The sequence below is a fragment of the Sabethes cyaneus genome, chromosome 1 (assembly GCF_943734655.1).
Source record: "Sabethes cyaneus chromosome 1, idSabCyanKW18_F2, whole genome shotgun sequence".
Lineage (NCBI taxonomy): Eukaryota > Metazoa > Arthropoda > Insecta > Diptera > Culicidae > Sabethes > Sabethes cyaneus.
The window spans coordinates 1,351,638-1,372,811 of record NC_071353.1 but is presented as its reverse complement, the minus strand read 5'-3'; the positions used below and the strand labels follow the sequence as shown (position 1 = coordinate 1,372,811).

The 21,174-nt window shown below is 38.5% G+C and overlaps 1 protein-coding gene across 1 annotated transcript in view; it reads right to left on the bottom strand.

Moving 5' to 3' along the window:
- Window positions 1-21,174, bottom strand: part of LOC128733110 (homeotic protein deformed-like) — a 108,624-nt gene that overhangs the window by 71,350 nt on the left and 16,100 nt on the right. The gene's annotated exons all lie outside the window — the stretch shown is intronic.

Genomic DNA, 21,174 nt, shown 5'->3' with positions numbered 1-21,174 from the left:
TTGCGTGCATTGTGTGGTCTTTTGAAAACCAATGCCAGATTTGCAATAACATGAAATAATTATAAAATGCATATTGACAATATATGCAAGATATGTTGATCTATTTTAGTAAAGCTTACGTTTCGAAACATAGAAAGTATCGACACTCAATTATCAAAAATTTCGTTTGTTCGTTGAATATGTAAATCGGATAATTCATTGAAAGAAGTATTTCCTTTGGTGCTGATTTTCGGTATTGGCGTGCGCATAGAAAGTTATGTCGGAAAGGATATTTTTCGGTTCGCAGGCCCTTTTCGTGGTAATATTATTTTGAATACTTTTCGGCGTTCCCGGGCATTCCCGGGCGATCACTAACACTTATAAGCAGTGGTAACTCCCTTGGGATAAGAGAAGGCGTTAGTAGTATCGTCCTTTGCGGTATATATGCGAACCTTCTACTATGCTCAGTCTAGTTCTTGTGTCTTTGCTGAATCTGTACGTGGCTACACTTTCAAGGATATTTTTTTCATAAACATGAACCTGTATATCCCTTGGTCCCTCCTTTCGCTCATTTATTGTACTTTCGAAAGCTTATTGCAGGGTTTTTATATCGTGGATATGAAAATATAGCAAAACTCCCTACGGCCGGCTGTTTGGAGTTCAATTTGCTACAATATGACAATATGTATCGGTAAGGGCCCAACAACATTTCGACTGTTGGTTTAAATTATCTGCAAACATAAATCTGTCGACATAACTAAATTATCTTAAACAAGCTTTTCGAAACGGCCGGCTCAATAAAGGTCGAATATAAGAATAACGCTAAAAAATACATAATAATATCTTTATAAAAAAACAAACGATCACATCACTTATCAAGGTGAATCCCGTCCAACGAAACCTACCTTACTAACAAAATTTAACTCCTTCCTGTAATCTTTGCTGGGATGCAGAGGTTAACACGGTCCCTAAAACAACAAAGATTACACTAACACTCCTTCCCCAATCCCACCTGATTGCAAGGACGTGGCCGGCGCAGTTATTGATCCTTCATATATCGAGTCACTGAATTTTGCACAGTGAGAATGACCGGCCACTCCCAACCACATTCGTTTGATTCATTGTACAATTTCACTGATTCGGATCAATCGCTGAGTGCAACCATTGATATGTGCAATCAGTCTAAGCTAAGCTAAGCTAAGCTAAGCTAAGCTATATCCAGCAACCATAGAGTATAGACAGTCACGCACAGACGTACGCATGGTGGCTGCCAAATTCGATATCCCTTTGAAAACCGCGGGCCAAAATGACTTCAGACCGTTACTGCTCATAACAAAACTTAAAATATATGTACTCAACTATTTCTTCCGCAGAGAATGTACCTGGAAAATGCAAAAGTAAGCAATTTTTCCGAAGGAATTACATTTCTATCTCTATCCGGTGCGAAGCTGTAAAGCATTATATATGTAAAGTGTCTGTTCCTGTGTGTGTCATTCATGGCTGCTAGAATGGTTCTCAGTTCTTCTTTTTTGCTTATACTGAAAACGTCGTCGACGTATCGCCACCATCTTTTTGGGAGCACCTTGTTTTGTTCCAGTTTGCTTTCAATGTTAGCCATGAACAGCTCACAAAGGAACGGTGATAATGGATTGCTCATCGGTGCACCTTCCAACTGTTTGTAATAGTTGTTTCTGAATGTGAAGTAGTTCTTCTCCATACACAAACGTATCACACAAGCTTTAAATAACCTCCCACCTGTTTTCTCCATGCGTTGTCCTCATGTTGGTTTAATAACCAGTCTTCCAAGAGGCTTATTGATTCTTTCACGGGGACACTTGAGAATAAGGCTGTAACATCGAAAGAGACCATTATGTCGTCTGCTGATAGTTCTCCCGATGTTTTTAGGTGCTCGACGAATTCTCATGTGCTGCTGACAGAACGACTCGGGAATTTTACTGGCATTCTTTGGAACTCGGTTACCAATCACTTGGTAATCTTTCCCGTGGGTGATCTGTTTGCCGTGATTATTTCCGCGTTTCCGTTCCTGGTTTGGGTATTGTGGGTTGTCCTTCAATTCTGGGTAATGTAGGGTTTGATGTCCATAGTTTTCCGATGCAGATTTGCAGCGCTGGTTGACATTCTTTAATTGTGTGATTAACTCGTTTAACTATTTCGGGTAGTGGTTCGGTTCTTTGGTGTTGCTGTTTTTCTCTAGCGTCTGTTTATCGTAATTCTCTTTGTCCATTATAACCACCTTGTTTCCTTTGTCTGCCTTCACGTAGTATACTGGTTTTTCTTTCAGTTCCTTGACGATGCGGACTTCAGGGTTCCTCTTCTTTGGATGATGATTCTCCTTGATGACCTTGGCGATAGTTGTTCTGGCGTGGTTTGGGAGGGTTGAAGATTACAGATGCTAACTGCTGTTTCCATGTCGATGATAGTACTCTCGATTTTTGGTGTCGTTGTTACTGTGTAGTTTAGTCTCATGTTGAGCGCGTTGATCTGTTCGTCGGTGAATTGTTGTGATGACCTGTTGACTACAAAATTGTTTAGTAGGTGAACCTTGGGCTTTTCTTGTCGTGTGTTGTTGTTGCGTTGGAGTAGTTACTCAAACTTTTCTATCTTTATCTTTCTCTCGGATTCACATTCCTGGGCGATTTCAACTTTTGTTAGAAACAGTAGGAACCTGAGGGGGTATTCTTTCGCCAGTTTTAGATGGAGGTGATAGCATTCCAAAGTTTAAATGTTCAATTTGCTGTAAAGGGTCTTAATGCTCTCCTTCATCCACTGCGACTCAATGCGTTTAATAATGTGTAAAGGGGTTCGTTTGGGGTTGATGACTAACTGGGGTTAAGTGTTGTTTTAGACATCTCTTCAGGAAAGCGATGTCCTTGTGTAAACTTGCTGTGGCTTTTTTGAGTTCGATAAATTTGTTTGGCTCGGACGATTTGGTTGCCATGATTGACTGAAGTTTTTGGAGCTATAAACTTGTATAGGTGCTACTTGTCCCCATTCACCCATATTAGAGTACAGCGAGCATATGTTTAGATTTACGTTTTACGTTCGTCGTACATATCACTGTAAAGTTCTTTAAAAATTAGTTTTTCATAATTGGATTTTGTTACTTGCGTTTTACCAGAATACATTATTCTAGGCAATTATCGATTCACTGAAAGCACACATTTTTGCAGAAGACCGCAAGTATCTAGGGCTTCCTTAGCTTCACAAGCCAATAGGGTAGAATGGGGCGAGTGAAAACATGAAATCAGAATCACCTTGAAGCTTAGGTGACGAACTAAAAATTTGTACAGGTGCCGCTTGTTCCCCATCAAAATTAGAGTAAGGCAAGCATACGCAAGCAAGCTGTACGCGATCAATACGTGAACTCTTTTTCGGAAAGTGAGGAAGTACCTGGTGTGAAAACTGGTGTTGCTATCCGAATGTTTTACTGACTAAACTACTGGCGCACCCTTATACTAGGTGGTCTAATACCTAGTTTTGTGTTTACTGTTAGTTTTGTTTGGGGAAAAACTGTCTGTTTCCTATCGCACTAACCGAGTAGATAACAGTCTATCTTCTCGGCGGCAGAGACAAATAGCAGTCATACAAAAACAAAATATCGTCGCTGAGGAAATGAATGCAAACACAATTGTTTACAAAAAATTATGCATGTACTCATTATGCCGTGTACACGAGCTATTCAACTTGTACAAAAAAGTGCAAATAATTTGAATCAAAGCTCAAATTTCGATGTTTTTACTCCGAGTAATCTGCTGATCTGCTGGCTGATGTTCTTCGTCATACTCAAAGCGGATAGAAAATCCAAGAGGAATCTTATTTTTGAAAAAAATAGTGAAAATAGTGGTTTTCTTACATTATTTTTGTCGATTACGAAGAGATAATCCATAAATGTTGATCCCAAGTGTTAGTTTCAACGTAATTTGTATCAAGATTGGTACTAATGCTGGTTTTTCATGCCTATGTCCGGAAAGTGGGCGAAGATCCACCGTAGTCAATTTTTTTCTTATTGTCGAAATAGATCGTTGTGCAATGCAACTTAATAGAAAATTAAGCAAGAAATTCCAAACATTCTAAAGACGGCTCATAGTTATATTTTGGATCGTCAGGAGTTCCCGGTTGCTCCCAAACTTGTGCCAAGCCATAATGATCGATCCATTTTGTGGATTTCACTTACACAACAAAAATACGTCAGTATACACCAGTACACTCACATTCTTTACTATTGAGCACAATATTTTGACAGATTAGATTGCATCATCTATTTTGGAGCAAACAGCATCATAGGTCTGCTAAATAATTTAAACTAATTTTTACTATTTCTCTGGAAATTTCAGATGCATTGAATAAACACTCTAATATAAGACGAATATATTATACGGTGTATAAACTGCCAGTTTTAAGGAGGGGGGAGGGGGGTGGGATGGGCCACATGTTCTGCGGCCGAGGGTTCTCGAACGAAGTAATGGCAACTTTTGTTAAATGATCAAATAGGTATGCCCCCTTCAGAACACACCCATTCATATATCTCCCCCTTGTTAACCCTAGAAACGCTACTGGCTATATAAAAGCTGTCCATTGACTACGAACTCATTTTTAGTTATTTCAGACCTACCCGGGTTATTTTCGTTCATACTTTTTGTATGATGCGTTGTTTTTGGCCGACCCCCTACCCCTAATAGTCCACCTCTAGTTCATGGACGGCCCCATATGAACTACTTTATATTGATATTTATATGTATTGTTTATGCTAATGTTCCCTGTTTAGGTTTTTAGCTTAAATTTTTGTTTTTGGCACAATGTCACCACCTAGAAGGGGTGAGATTGTGCCAAAGTTCAAGCACTTCCGGTAAAATTAGGTTTCATTGTAACTAAACACATCTCTACGGTAGTTGTTATTTGAACAATTTAGTATATATTGACAGGTTTGAAATCGACTTAGTTCCTAAATTGTTTGTATACTGAGGTAAAGAACGAAAACATATGTTTTTTGGCACAATCTCGCCCCGGATGATGGTATCTCAAAAATTCGTCCAACGATTTTTTTTTAAATTGGCTCGGAAGCGTGGGATGGCATTTTAATGGCTCATTTTATTAATAACGGTCTGTGGTTCTGTTTTTATTTTATGGATTTCATTTTCATTTTTCATTTGGACTAAATTTTTTTTGCCGAACATAATTTTTTGACGAAATTAGAATTGCTGAACGTTCGGAGTAGCAGTGCTAATTTCGTCAACAAATTGCAGTGCTAATTTCGTCAAAAAATTGCAGTGCTAATTTCGTCAAAAAATTGCAGTGCTAATTTCGTCAAAAAATTGCGGTGTTCAGTAAAAAATTTTAAGTGTGTACCGTCTACTGAAATTTTTGGAGCGTCTTAGTGGAAAAGGTATCCTTGAAATTGAAGAAAAGAAAAGAGTGTCTTTTCTTTAATTTCACGGATATCGTCTACCTCATTTAACGACCCAAATAAACAAATTTACAATAAAGAGAAGAACGATAAATAAAAACTAATGTCACAAACGATTACAGCGCATTGTATATTTTAAATTTTTTTTCTTGTTTTCAAGTAATCTTAGTAATGTATGTAATTAAACTTGTTGTAAAAGGTACTTAAAATACTGAAATTTGGTTACAAAAATGACAATTTTGTATTCAAAGATCGTCAAGTTTAATCAAACTTTTGAATCGTGTCTTACTTCAAACACTAAGGGCTGAGAAATCGCGAGGTGTTAAAATTTATAAAAATTTTACTATGAGTAACCGACGGCTCTATCACGCGATCTTGATTAACTACAACCAGTAGTTCAGGGAAGAGATTTTCGATGTCTTTTTATTTCCATATGTTGCATTCAGTGTTACAGACACACTGTAATATTAATGGCCACGTCGTAAAATTATCCTGCGCAAGTGGGCATTGTATAAACTACAAATATCTCTTCACGTTTTTTTATTTCAACAATGAAATAGTATTCTCAGCATATGAGTCTTTACTTTAGGGCTGTGTCCTTTTAATTGTGCTGATGTTTTTGAATATTCCTGAACATACCAAACCGGCCGAAGTGCACAACTTGTAGTGATCTCAAATTAAAATTTGCCTTTCATTGGCCCAACGCCAGTGATAATAGAGGTAAAATAAATTGTTTTAAACAGTCTATTGTGACATATTACATCCAGGTGTTTTTTTTTTGTATTTTGCACTTCATTTTATTTTTTAGTATCGCCATTAAGTAAACAGCTTGCATATTATAATTATCGGTTTTTGTGTGCGTATAGTTTAACTTTTATGTCTTTAACACCACCAATCTCGCATCTCGACGCTGAACGTTTAGCATGACGTTATAATTTGCCTTGCATAAGAAACTTCATTACGAACCAGTACCACTTTTTTGACTTAACCAGGCAAGAGGTTTCATCGTGGGTAATTTAGAATGCAGCAGGAAAGAAAAGTATGGAGAACATGTCTTGTTTAATGTTTTAAAATTAATACAAAATTAGCTGAATACTTGTTGTTGAAAAGAGCTAATTTATTTTTTCATAATAAGTTTCTTGAACACTACATACAACTCGAATAACGGACCACGGTGCTTGGCACGAGTTCTTGGAATGGAGACGAGAAAATTTTCCACCGATGCATTTCTTAAAATGCATTGAAAACACAAAAATAGCTGAGAACTGCTCAAAAAATTAAATATATGGTACACTTTGCACGTGTCCGCCACAATCGATGTAAACAGAGCTCACATGTGGCCAGGAATAGGATATGTGGACAACAACAGTAACAACACAATAAAATAAAAATCAATAAACTCTCCGAATGTCCGAAAAAGTTCTGAAAAAAAAGCAAGAGTGGAGATACAGTCGTACCTATGCATAGTTAATGGCATCAAACGGAACACAGTCGGAGGACGAGATAAAATAAAGTAGCAGAAAAATGTAGTATATCAGACATTCATCAATCAACTGAGACAATGGTTATTATGACAGCTTCTCGTGTACAATCAAAAGAGCTTTTACGTATTAGAGCCAGAGTCAAACTGCAGTGGCGTTAGGGACGGACAGATTGCTCCGGCCAGCATCCTGAGTGCGGACCTACGAACCACGGCGTGGCCCCTTGTGTCTTGCGTTGACCTTCGTTCATTGAGAAAGATATGTAACGTGAAGTATGGATCAAGGAAGTGAAATTCGTTTATTGGGGATTATTTCAGTTTGGCGATGATGACCACTCTTTGCCACATCCCACGCAGCACTTGCAAGGCAACCCTGGCAAAAGGAATGTGTCAATTGTCACTTCCACTTTTGCAGCTCGGGCGCAGCCTTTTCCTGCTGTAACGCGACAAGAGAAGGTGTAAAATTCAATTAGTGGCAATGCAATCGAACACTTTCGGTCGGCTGGAGGTTTTGAATGGAGTTTGCTACCCAGGCGCTGCCGGAGGGAAACAAGAAATTTCAATAATGCAGTCAAGTTAATTCATTAATCATTCCACTTGATAATGGAACCCTCTTTGATGGTTTGTGGGAAGAAAGGTATTGATTTTGTTAACAGCTGTAGAATGGGTGCTAAAATTTGAAATCTAGATTCTTAACTTAAATTCGGCAAGGAGCCTACAAGAATGTGGCATGCGCTGCTTTATTCAATAAATATATTTTACTGTATGCTGGCAATAACCCCATGATAAGCATTGTTTTCTTGTTGGCTTGTGCCAATCCATTATTTATAAACGGACTAGTTAGGGAAGGTCAGTATTCTCTTCGGCTGGAACGTGAAAAACTTTGTGTGTGAGTAAGGCGGCAAAGCAGCGATATTGATTGTTGAGTTTTCGCGGCTCTGGGCTTCTTTCATAGCGGATCGTATTCACCTGATTTTAATTTCGAGCTGACCTGTGTTTGAGTGTTGTTTAGCTGTTCTTTTCGCGTAATTGCCATGACTACACGTAGCTGGAACTGAAACTGAAACTCTTTCTAAGTTAGAGGGTTAAATTGCCGCCTCCGGCGGAGTTGAACGCTCAATTTTCAGCATTCCTTATTGTGGTGTTGCTGCAACTTCGATGGCAAATCCATTCAGGACCTTTGCGCTGTGCCGTATTGAACATCGTTTATGTTATTATACCATAAGCATCGCTATAAGACATACGACGTCTGGCCCGTGAGACCCGTTTTCAGTTCGGCTCCATTTGCACGCGCTGCTACTGAACAGCCGCCATCGATTGGGCAAAAAATGCAAAGAAAACCCGAGTTGTATAGCGTGAGCTTGGACCACGTCGGAACTGGCAGAAATATACAGTCAACAAAATATTTTATGATGTGTAAAAACGTTTACAAAACAGTTTTTAAAAGCCTCTTCTCCGTCCTTCATTCAAGTTTTCTTTACTGATTTCAACACCCCAACGTACACAGTCTCACGTTGGTTTAATTTCTTTTAAAGAAGCTTATTCCAGGTTCACAAGATTTATTGCCTGACCAGATTGAAATGATTGTTGTTTATGCTCGGTTTCTGCTTCGATGTACCTACGACCGTGCAGTTTCAGTTTTGTCTATTTTAAATTTTCAACATTCAACATTCTTCGAGCCGAATATCCTTTCGCTACTAATTGTTGGGTTTAAAACTACTAACAACTAGTACCAATTGGCAATTGCAAAAAAATTAAACTAATCGACAGCCTCGAATCGAGTGACTTTTGGCTTCGAGGAAAAAAAACCACAACGTCGAGTGGAGCGGAGGCACTTCTTTTAGCGGAATAAACCGCCAGCGCCTAACATGATGATACGAAATTACAATAACCGGTCGACGACGGTATCAACCTTCGGATTCAGCTGGTTTGGGATCCTGTAGGTATCGGGGTGCCCTCTAGACATGATCATAACCAGTTTTTGGCCCATGTTTCATGTTCTTATTTGCTGTTTTCTTTTAAATTTTACCAAGCTTACGCGGTTGTCTCTAATAGCAGCGAAAGAAAGAAACTACCAAAGGCAATGGCGTGCGATTTTAAATTAATTTTAAATTTGCCATTTTCCTTTACTTCGTAATATTCCCGTTTCATCGCCACCGCGTTCTTGGCGTTGTTGTTTGGCATTCGTTTGCTTAAACGATTGCAACGATTCTTGTGTTGCGTGATAATTTCTTGATTTTAGTAGTGGTCATAGTTTTTATTTATTTTTTAATGAAGCCGACAAGGGCAAGCCAATGGACTATCGGTAAATGGAAAAGGAAATGGTGTGCTCTGCTACGTAGCACGGCTCATGATTCATCATTTTACAAATTGTCCAAATCGTCACGATGCGAAAGGGCAACGTAAAGTATTCTATCATCGGGTGGAAGTTGTAATTTTTCATATAATTTCCCTAGGCAGAACAACACCACGGCCCTGGTCAGGTGTGGAGTACAAGACTGATGATTAACAACAATAAACTAACGAAAAAACAAATATATTAAAACCTTTCACCGACAAGATATCAAAATTAAGCCAGTAAATTTGCTTACTTATTCCTCTCTAACACTCTTTGATTGTGTTGTCAGTCAGTGACTGGGAAACGTACGAAGGAACACCTCCCCAGAGCGGAGCGAGTCAACTTTTGTGCTGTGATCGAATAATCTCTTATCCTTTAAAGGGCACGAAACATCCACCACCCAGAACCGGGTCTCGCTTCGTTTAGGAGGGCTTTAAGAAGTGTCTATTTTATCCACCGCGCACGGCACCTGACAGCGGCCTTCATTGTTTTGTTTTGTAATTTCGTGACTAAACTTCAGTGACTTCACAGAGAGAAAGAGAGCTTTTCCTATTCGCAAGATAACAATAGAGCACGCTACATGAGCTGTACCGGACGGTATTGCATTTTCCGTACATTTTTTTTTCTCCTCAATCGTCGTACTACACCCTTTTAATGCTGGCCGGTTCGGCCCTTCTTCTTCCGTGGGAGCCACGATTGCGGCTAGCTAGCCTAGGGATTACGAGGTAGAAAGGTGTGTGAATAGAGGATAGCATAGGATAAGCCCGATGGGCATTTGAGAATACTTAGGGAGAAGAACCAAGGCGTCAAATGAAAAAAATATCAGGTTAAAGGTATCACAGTTGTGCAATACCGATGATAAACGCTTCGTAGTCGGTGTTTGGACATGAACGAAATTTATAGCTTTGTGCAATGCACACTCGCATAGCTTCCACCTGTACAGGACATGTAACGAAACAGCGATAATGATAAAATTATGGTAAATTTTCAAAACTTTCCGATGGCAGAATCGGTTTCAGTACTCTTTAATGGCTAGAGGAATTATTTTTAAAAACAATATCGCCATAATCGATAAATGTACAGCCGTTATAGAAACAAGCATTTTGAAATTATATGCATTTTCTGCGCTTCATTGCTCCGTCTGAACGAGAGAGAAGCCTGGCAGCGGGAAAATACGTGACACTCTATATGATTAAATATTCATTCCAAAAATTACCCCCTTACAGGTATCACGGCGCTGTTTGCGATGACCGCTTTTTTGGCCAAGAGTTTTCGAAATTGTGTGGCATCTTGATGCACGCTTGAATGCACGCTGCTGTGGGCTGGGGTGTGATGGAACGGAGTTAAGATTGGAAAAATAAGGGGCAAGGAAAAACGTGTCTCGCCGCACCGTCATTACGAATTCCTCGGCGTCGGCGCTATCTGATAACCGGACGAGCTTCGGTCGAATCCGTTTCGGGAGGGTTTGTAAAGAAGCCTTACAACTAGTACCCTACATATAATTATAACCGATCGTATATTACAGAGAAAGAACAACCAACGATCGGTTGGTTTCGCGGTGGACAATCCCGGCTGCTGGTTTTTTTTTTGTTCATGCAAATTGAAAACCAATACGAAAATGCGCACTATTCGAATCCACTTAGTGGTGAGATGATGTGGTTTCTAGTGGAAATTCAATATCATTCTGGTTTCGAAGGTGATTTTCGTTAATCGAAACGATTGATGGATTTTTCAGTTCGCATTTAGGTGTTGATTTAAATGTGATTTTGGGCGTAGGATGGTATTTCTGTAGAGTGATTTAGGGATTCAAAATGCTTGAATTTTTATTATATTTTTTTATATAGCAAAATAATGACCATCAACCACAGCCTTAAATTAAAGCGAACGTATGCTTGATCATACTTACACTTGTTTGTTTCTATCTTGCTACCTTCTTTATTAAAAAAAAGCTATATTGTTGTTTAGTATAACTCGAATCTACATAACGATAAAACTTTTTTAATGCTGTTAATGACTTTAACGATGCTTCAACAGATAAATTTTAAACTATAAAAGCTTACTATAATAACACCGCCAGCCAAATAAAACGAACACAGTTGTGAAAAGTAGTTCAACAATATTCATTTTCATGGATTAAACCTATATAACACGCATTAAGAAGTCAAGATGCTGTGCTGGCATTGACGATCCTAGATGCCGTCGCGATAATCTACGTATCTTATCGTCAAGAGTGATAAAAAATACTTTGGGATTTAAGCCTCATGTAGACGAAATGATGCACATTTGCGTAATAAATATAGAAGAATTTCTAACAGAAAACGGCGTACAATTAACAGGTCAAACCAAAGTCGAAGAACTATAGCAAGTGGTCTAGAAAAAGAAGAAGAAGATACACATGGTAAGAACTTTCACTGCAACCTCCAACTTTATTAACAAATTTGTCTGAATTTTATTTTTCAGAGCAACTTTTTTTAATTTTTATTTGATGTGGTTTTAACCAATTGGTCATTCACCATTCAGAGCAACTGTTGAAACCAAATTTTGGAAAATCCACAACCCTTAACAATCCATATCCATCATTACGTCAATAGCATCAGCAGTTTTCCGGACAAACTGAAGCGGCTGATCAAAGCTACCCTGGAGCGAGTACTGTGCTAATTGCGTGTTTCGGGGACACTCTCGAGTCCTTTCGAATTGCGCAGAGAGTTGCGGCAAGAGTTGAGGCAAACTAACAAGACTAAAAACGGAGGGTAGAAGAACAGGGTGCGTCGAAAACCAAATATATGGTAGGAAGATTGCTCCAGAGAAAGCAACGTTTGCTTCCACGGATAGTAATTATTGACGGCGATGAACTGGAAGTGGATGATGAGTTCATATATTTGGGATCCCAAGTAACAATTTGGGTTTTATTATACTCTTATGATGGCATTTAAGACCAAAATTTGTCTTGAAGACCACCATAAGAGTACAATGAAACTCATTTTGTTGCTTGGGATCTCTGGTCACCGCCGACAATAATATGCGTAAGGAGATCTAGTATCAAGCTGGAATTCGCTACGATCAAGGAGCATACGCCGCCGCACAAACCTAACGATGTACAAAACGCTGATCAGACCGGCAGTCCTTTACGGACTTGAGACAGTAATTTTGCTTACGAAAGACATACGTGAACTTGCTGTATTTGAACGAAAGGTGTTGCGGACTATTTTTGGCGGAGTACAAACGGAAAGCGGAGAGTGGGGGAGGCATATTAATCACGAGCTACAGGCACTGCTTGGAGAAGTTTCCATCGTACACCTGATGAAAGTTGGAAGACTACGGTGGGCCGGCCACGTCGCAAGGATGCCGGACGACTGTGCAGAGCAATCCGTTCTCTTCAAGAACTAGATTTCAAGAACCAGTTCAATTCCAGGGACCTTAGAATATGAAAAAACTCAACAGTATCGTTCCTACCTTAAATGTGTCATCCATTTCTTCCAGGAACATGAGAAGTATGGAGTATCGCTTGGAAAAATCAGCGGAGATCACACAAACAGTTCGAATAAATTGTATTTGGCTTGAAGTCATCCGATACTAATAAGGAGGCCGCGTTCGATAAAATGATTTTACAATTAAAAGTTTAATGCAGATATTACTGACAGGACCGACCAGTAGAAAGTACTGTCAGTGCTTCCAAAATCGTGGTTGATAAATAAGATCGTGGAAGAATTCAATGCACCACTTTACTTTACAAATAAAAACCCATATCAGTAATCTACTCATCAATGAATCTGATAATATAATACTTAAAGAGTTTTATGATAATGATGGTATATGGTAACTGACCTATGCCAGGAAACAACGATTTTATTTCTGAATTTCATGCCATGCCATATATATATATATATATATATATATATATATATATATATATATATATATATATATATATATATATATATATTATAGGTATTGACCCACGATATAACAGAAGTTCAATTGTTTGTATCAGAACTATTAGTTTATTGAAAAATTCTATTAATTTCACAAATGTCAATTTTACGTTAGATCGAGCAGCATTATAAACACACAAAAAATTTGCTAGTGTGCGAATTTGAAGTCAAAATATGGTTTAAAAGCAGAATAGCACTTTTTTGCTACGTCTGATGGGAAAGGTTCTTGTGACGCTATCGGTGGTACTTTCAAACGAATAGCAAAAGGAGCAAGTCTTGCTAATAGAGGTTGGAGAATTCAAAAAATGAATATGTACACCAAGCATCGGCAAGCAATTTTATCACGAGTATTGACCAGAACGAATGGTTCAATTCGTCACATACGAATGAGCCGCATACATTCACGCTTCGTAGCATCGCTACGATATACGAATATCGTGTGTATCGCAAAAGTGCGAAATAAAACGTTCTGCTGATTCAAACGCAACTAGCACTGCTTTAAACTATTCTCTATTCACGGTAATACTATTTAGGACATTTTCCGCCATTCCCGGGTATCTTATGTCCATTAAATCGGTCACGTGACAAAAAACAAGAAAGAGACAATTGTACACAAAGTTGAAAAACTGATTTTGTTGGAATTATTCAGTTTCATTGTTATTATTCGTTCTTTGAGCAAATTCTTCAACTTGAAAACATTTCACCAGGGGCCAGTCCCGGCGTAGTGCTTCCCTGTCCCCAAAAACCCCTATATGCAAATTTTCACGCCGATCGGTTCAGTAGTTTTCGATTCTATAAGGAACATTCGAGCAAACAGACAGAAATCCATTTTTATAAGTGGGTCATTCCACGCAAAGTGTCCGAGTCACCTGTAATCGACCTTCACGGATTTCAACCAAATTTGGTCAGATTGTTCGTTTTGGGCGAAAAAGCACAAATCCCAAGTTTGGTGCCGATTGAACCCCCCTCGATTAATGGGAGCCCCTCTCTTTTTAATGAATAGCCCCATTTTTGCTAAATTCTTTTGCTTATATTTCCGTAGATATTAAGTTTAGTAACTAACTTTCTTCTGCATTTTCAAGGAAAATTATCCAAGGAATCCGAAAAAGATTTTCAGTTTTTTAGCAACAGTGCTGCCAAATATTGTTATTTTCGATTTGAAAACTAAATTTGCATTTTTCTTTCAATGAAGACAATTTGATCTCGAAAATTTCAACACCATCGTATTCCTCGGACTTTTTTACTTAAGAAACACTCATCACCCCGAGGTATTCTTAGCCGATTTCGAGGTACAGCGTTTTGAAATAAACAACACCCAATTTATCATGTAAAATTACAAGCAAAATAAAACTTTTTGAAACATGAGCAATCTATAGGCACTTTGCACTGTTGTGGAAACACATAAACAGTATGTAATATAGTCTTCCCTAACAGTGATACCAACTATTATTAGGACACTATCAATCCATCATCCAATTAATATTTTATATCAGTATTAACATGTACGGCATTAACAGTATTAATATATTTTTATTTCTCTTAATAATTCTTTCCTTCTGCTTTTATTGCTTATTTCTATGACACTATCTTGAATGTTGTCCCTGATTTTGATTCGGAAATAGTTTTCATTATAACAGTGTTGGTACCAGAAGGAATTGGAGCATGCATAGATCGGATATCAGTAATAGATGCTGCTGACTTGAATCGATCCTTCAAAATTTGTTTTTCTTCGCAGCATTCTGCGGCCGACACGAATTTCACATTAAGTTTACAATTATTTAGCGCCCAGTTGTGGAGTTGTTTGGGTGTCTGTACACTCTTAAATGATTCTACCCGTAAATAAGTCGGATTTAGCTCAAAATGCCCTTAAAGTGTACAACCTCAGATTTTGAGTAGTTTTTCAACCCAAAAAAACCGCTGGAAAACGTGGAAGGTAGTTGTATTGTGCTCTAAAGTGTCTGAAATTATGATACAATTCAGAGGCAAAACAACTCCTTCCTGTCCGATATATGCCGCAAACGGATGAATCGTAGCCTGACTATTATTATACTGAACCGACTGTACGCTATCTTGGAACACGAATGAGAAACTTTCGGAGAAATCGACAACCACTAATACCTTACCCTCACGAAGATTATTACGTACACTTTTAAGGTGATACGGTACTGAATCCCAACATGGCCGCAAAAATGGCGTCCTTGTGAGGATATAGGATGTCCGACCATGTTGGATTCAGTACTGTTTCACCTTAAAGAACTCTGCTTGTTTTTTGTTACTTTGGGGCGAACCAACCAACGGTTGAAAGCCCCATCAAATAGTAAATAAAAAAATAATTTTTTTTGTTACGTAGCCATGTTCGCAAGTACATCAGGGATTGTATCAAACAACGTTTCTACAAAAAGTTCGACCTCCGAAACATGACAGTCTACGCAAAATCTCTCTTGCTGAGACCAATATTTGTATTGGATTTGCTTGATATCGGTATCATCAAAATATGACCAAACAAGATCTTTCAAAGTGCTTAGATCACCACATGCGGACTTTTTGCACGAATTTAGGAAACATGTTTCAGCATATCTCTGTAAGGTTTCAAACTCTTTAATCCCATCAATCTCCATTTGATCCAAGTGGGCTCCTACGAATTTCAGTCTGAAATTTTCCCGAATTGCACCCGCGCACACCGTATGTGTGCCTGTTCCTGCCAACATGCACTCTGGTGGCCGAGATTCTGCAAACTTCGAAAATCCAATTTTTTCGTTCGGGATATACAGGGCATATATTTTCTTCAGATTCACCAAAACTAAACGCTTCTGCTTTACATTTACATACTGAACACGAGTGATCAGTATTTTGCATTTTGCTTTACGCAAGCGAATGGTATTGTTGCACCGTTGACATTGTGTCACCTCTGCTGCTGGTCATCTCGCATGGTTAAAGGCACGAGAAACTGGGAATTGCTTGTTTCAAAACGCTATATCTCGAAATCGGCTAAGAATACGTCGGGGTGATGAGTGTTTCTTAAGTAAAAAAGTTCGAGGAACACGATGGTGTTGAAGTTTTCGAGATCAAATTGTCTTCATTGAAAGAAAAATGCAAATTTAGTTTTCAAATCAAAAATAACAATATTTGGCAGCACTGTTGCTAAAAACTGATATCTTTCTCGGATTCCTTGGGTAATTTTCCTAGAAAATGCAGAAGAAAGTTTGTTTCTAAACTTAATATCTTCGGAGATATAAGCAAAAGAATTTGGCAACAATGGGGCTATTCATTAAAAAGAGGGGGCTCCCATTAATCAAGGGGAGGGTCCAATCGGCACCAAACTTGGGATTTGTGCTTTTTCGCCCAAAACGAACAATCTGACCAAATTTGGTTGATATTCGAGAAGGTCGACTACACGTTTGTACTTTTTCTCGGTCACTTCGCGTGGAATGATCCAGGTCTAGATTTGTATGGGAGCCCTTCCTCTTAGTGGGGGGAGGGATCTCTAACCACCATAAGAACCTTCCCTGGCACCAAAAACCCCTACATGCAAATTTTCACTCCGATCGGTTCAGTAGTTTTCGATTCTATACCGAACATGGGGCAGACAAATCCATTTTTATAGGCACAGATTTGTATGGAAACCCCCCCCCCACCCCTTCTTAGTGGGGGGAGGGGTCTTTTGCCATCGAGAGAACCTTCCCTGGCCCCAAAAACCCCTACATGCAAATTTTCACGCCGATCGGTTCAGTAGTTTTCGATTCTAAAAGGAACATAGGGACAGACAGAAATCCATTTTTATAGGTATAGATATGAGAAATAGGATTTTCCTGTCTTTGCTGAGGAGATAGAAGGTTACTGTCTTTAGCAAAATTTTTTGTGATAGTATGCTTTAAAATTTTGCAGAACACATCAATGTATTATATTGAAATAAGGAATGAAAAATCAGTGGTTTTGATCAAATCTATGAGTTATCGCTACACGTACAGTGCATGACAAACAGTGAATCTTTAGCATTGATCACAAGATTTTGCTCTCTAAACAATCTCAGCAGTCGATGAAAAATTTTTTCCAATGGTAAATACGTTTTTAACGTAAATACGTTTCAAAAACACCATTTAAAAAAAAATTTCTCCCGGGTAATCGAGTCTAACCTGTATTTCTCAACGCAATCATTCAATAACCATGATCTGACATGAGGTTTATCATAATCTGTACAGATCGCGACAAAATATTTGTCGCTTGCAAGTAGTGATGTCAATGAATCTGAATCTGATCGCTAGAAGCGACTTTTTCCATTCCTGATTGAAACTGAAAAAAAAAAATTTTTGTTGCATTTCGAAAAATTTTTCGAGATAAAAATAGAGTGTAAATAATACACTTTGAACTACTTCTACTCAAATTTTCAAGAGAAAATACCCAATGGGTAACTTTCTACAGCGTTTCTTCCGTGGTGCAATTTGATGTGGTACACCCTTTATTTGTTATGTTGTTTATTGATACTGAATACTCTGCTTCTTCTTCCCTCCCTTTTTCGCAAGTGGAAGTACCATCAGCCACTGTTATACCATTGAACTTTGATTCGTTAGTTGGCATTAGTAGGGTACGGGAGGTTATTTTCAGCCTAAACAATCCTCAGGAATTACGTTGAAAGTGCATCTATTTGAGACAAGATTTTGATACCAATTGACAGAATAACATTTACTGAATCTCGGAGTGCATTTTGGTCTTAATGAAACGCTACTGAATTTGAGTTATAGTCACGAGAATCGATGAAGTTGCTGCGGCTATTTTGGGCCTATTTTCTATAGTGGTGTCTGTGTTGTTTAAATATCCGGCAGACGAAAAAACCTGCATGGCACAAACCATAACCGAAAAAAACAAAGAGAAATTTTTAATCGTGCAAAAAATATGGATTTTAGGCAGTTTTACCTAAAGTTTAAACGTGAAAACCACATCTATTCTTGCTTTTAATATATACGTTATTATTTTCCATGCAAAAATCTACGAAAAATAGACAAAAACGAAAAATTTTTTTTGGCCGATTTCCAAAAATACCACTGTTTGAATTCTCATTTCTATTTCGTTCTAGAAGCGTTAACTCAAATCGTACACTCATTTTTCGAGTTTTTCAGGCTATAGAGCCCACAGATAATTGATTTTATAGAAAAAATTTAACTCATATCCTACAAATTATTTTTTGCCCCCGATGTATCTTGCCAATTTCCAAGGGGGGGGGGGATGACAAAAACTTTAAAAATGATTTGCAATGGCCTAACGTGCTAGTGGAGAAACCAGGGGTTTTGAAGTTTATTGAATAAAAATTAGCTAATTACTTACATTTTTATGAAAACAGTAATAACAGTCTTTGCCAAGCTTCTACCAACAAAACAAAAAAAAAGTTTGTTCCAATACGTTTTGTAGTTTTTAAGAAAAAGGTACATAAAGTTTGAAAATCGTGGTTTTACAGGAGCGGCGTTTTATTCCGGCGAGCTTGTTCCACATCGGACTGGAATGCCTATGTATTCGATCGTTTTTCGGCCACTTCCCGTGGCCGAATCATAACAAAAAAAATTACGATTTTTTACGAATTACGATTACGATAAAAAATTACGATTTTTCAAAAAATTTAGTCGTTTTCCCTTAAAGCCTATGAGTGCTACATTCGTTTCAGTATTGTTACTAAAGCAAAGCCTAGGTGCTACATTCCGTTATCGAAACTTGACCTTCTGTTTTTGTACGACAGACTTCGCAGCCAGCTGTTAGAGTGCAGGACAATTGCAAGGCCAGTTGCTACGATGCTATTGGCTCTAACAGCCCCTCACAGCCAAGATTCGAACATACGACGATTGGCTTATTAGGCCAGCGTCATACCTCGAAGCCAACTGGGAGGCTTTCAGTATTGTTATATAGCGTAAAGTTTTTATTTGCTCAAGCGTAGCCGAATTTAGTAGCGTGCTGGAAATACCCTCCGGTATCCTCTACTTCCCAAATCCAGCCCATTGCCGAATCTTAACGAATCAACTGAAATTTAAATTTTGTAGCACCTTCCCGATGAATCACCATTTTAATTAATTTGAGGGTGGTCTTACAACTTCACTATAATTACAGGTTTTTATTTGATTTGCAATGGAAACAATCAATCAAACACTGTTGAGGTAGAACATGAAACCAAAGTCTAATAACTAAAGTACACTCATCGAAGTGCTGTTGTTGAAATGTAAACCGACATTACATGTTCGGCTGTAAATGAAACAAACTCAATGCTGCGTTTGTCAGTAGTACAGGCCGAAGCAAACGGATGTGTTGAAAATTGAAGCTGTATCACACACAAGGCACAACACAACCGCAAGTCTCAAGCGGACCGTAGGATGAGGAACAGTAGATACTGTTTACAATGAAACAAACAAAACGCATGCATATTATGCTGTTGAGTTTTGGCTTTTTGAATTGCCCTCATTACTATACATTATGAAAATGCATTACCCCTGGTGATGATAATTTGAAAACAGAAACAAACAAAAATTTGCAACTTTATTAATATTAATAATGATAGTGAAATTTTTGTATTCCGTTCTTACGACTCGGCAGGGCTGGATGCATAACATTAGGTTCCGGCAATGTGCTACAGTGCACAATTGCACGAGTGCAATGTCCTACCAACCCGGTTCATGTGTTGCGCGTGATACAATAAGCGAAAGCACATTGGCAAAATATTATGGAAATTTAATCTGCTCTCTGTATCTGATTTGAGCGACTCATCGGCTGGTTGACATATCGTGCATGATTGAATCTTAGCCTGAGCCGTAACTGTAAGGATGCAGCTTCCGTACAATGTGTGATATGCCATACCTGTTTCGAATCGAACTGATTTTCTCATTGTATTCATCATGCACATTGGTTTTTCCATATCAAATATTCGTTCATTGATGGTTTCAGTTTGGTGTGATTGGAAATTGATGGACCTTTCGGGTTTGGTTAAAAACTTGTTAGTTACAAAATAAACATTTCCGATGACCTGCTACCCTTTAGAGGGAATTTTTAAAATTATCATTGCTACGCTTAAACGTTGGCTTGAATGCCAAAATTAGCTCAAGTACATTTTCTGGCAACGTAACGTGTGACACACAGTCGAGAGAGTCAACGTAACCAAAACGAAGAAACGAACGAATCATACAAAGTATACTAACAAGCACCAGCAGCAGCGCAAGGAAAAGTTATTTTACGAAAGATTAACCCAGATTGTTTTTGCCCAGGCGATTAGTCAGGGGAAATTGCACGGCCCGAGAAGCTTCTCTGTTACGTTTCGCTGGGCGGCTTGAAATTATTGTACACTGCAGTGAACTTCATACGTGTGCGTGTGCGGGTGTGGGTGTGGATGTGGGTGTGTATGTGGACCATACAAAATCCGCGGAAAAAAATCGACATTTTTGTCTAACCATATGATAGCACTCACATGGCGAGATGCGATTGAAGAGGTAAGACAGTTTCTTTGACTTGCAGCGAAACCACCAACGAATCCGCTAGCCACGGTTTGGTTGGTGCTGAACTATGTTTACTTCATGCCATATTTTTGTTTGTTTTTCCATCAATTTTCACTCCAAAAGTCGAATCGCTCAAAGTGCTTTGCAACACGATGTAGTTCCTCTTCCTCACCTCCGATACTTAACATAACCCAACCAAAGCGCAAGTAGCACATTCCAGTTTTAAGCATGTTGCAGAGCAAAACGAATCAAGCATGTGCTACTGACAGTAGGTGTGAAGTGATTAGATGATTAATTTATTGTTTGTTATGCACGCGCTTGATTGAAATATATCTTGTTTGAAGAATTGAGAACGTTTATCTCTTCACCTAAACAGCGTTTTCCGACTGAAGGATTACGAAGTAGGGATTCATGCACTGTTTGGAATCGTTCTGAAAGATTTGGTGCTCGCTAAAAATAATAACCATGCGAGTGAGAGATCACCAGCGGTGCAAGCGGATACAAAAGACCGGAAAAGGTGCTTAGCGCTGTTTGATGAATTCCAATTACCTACAAAG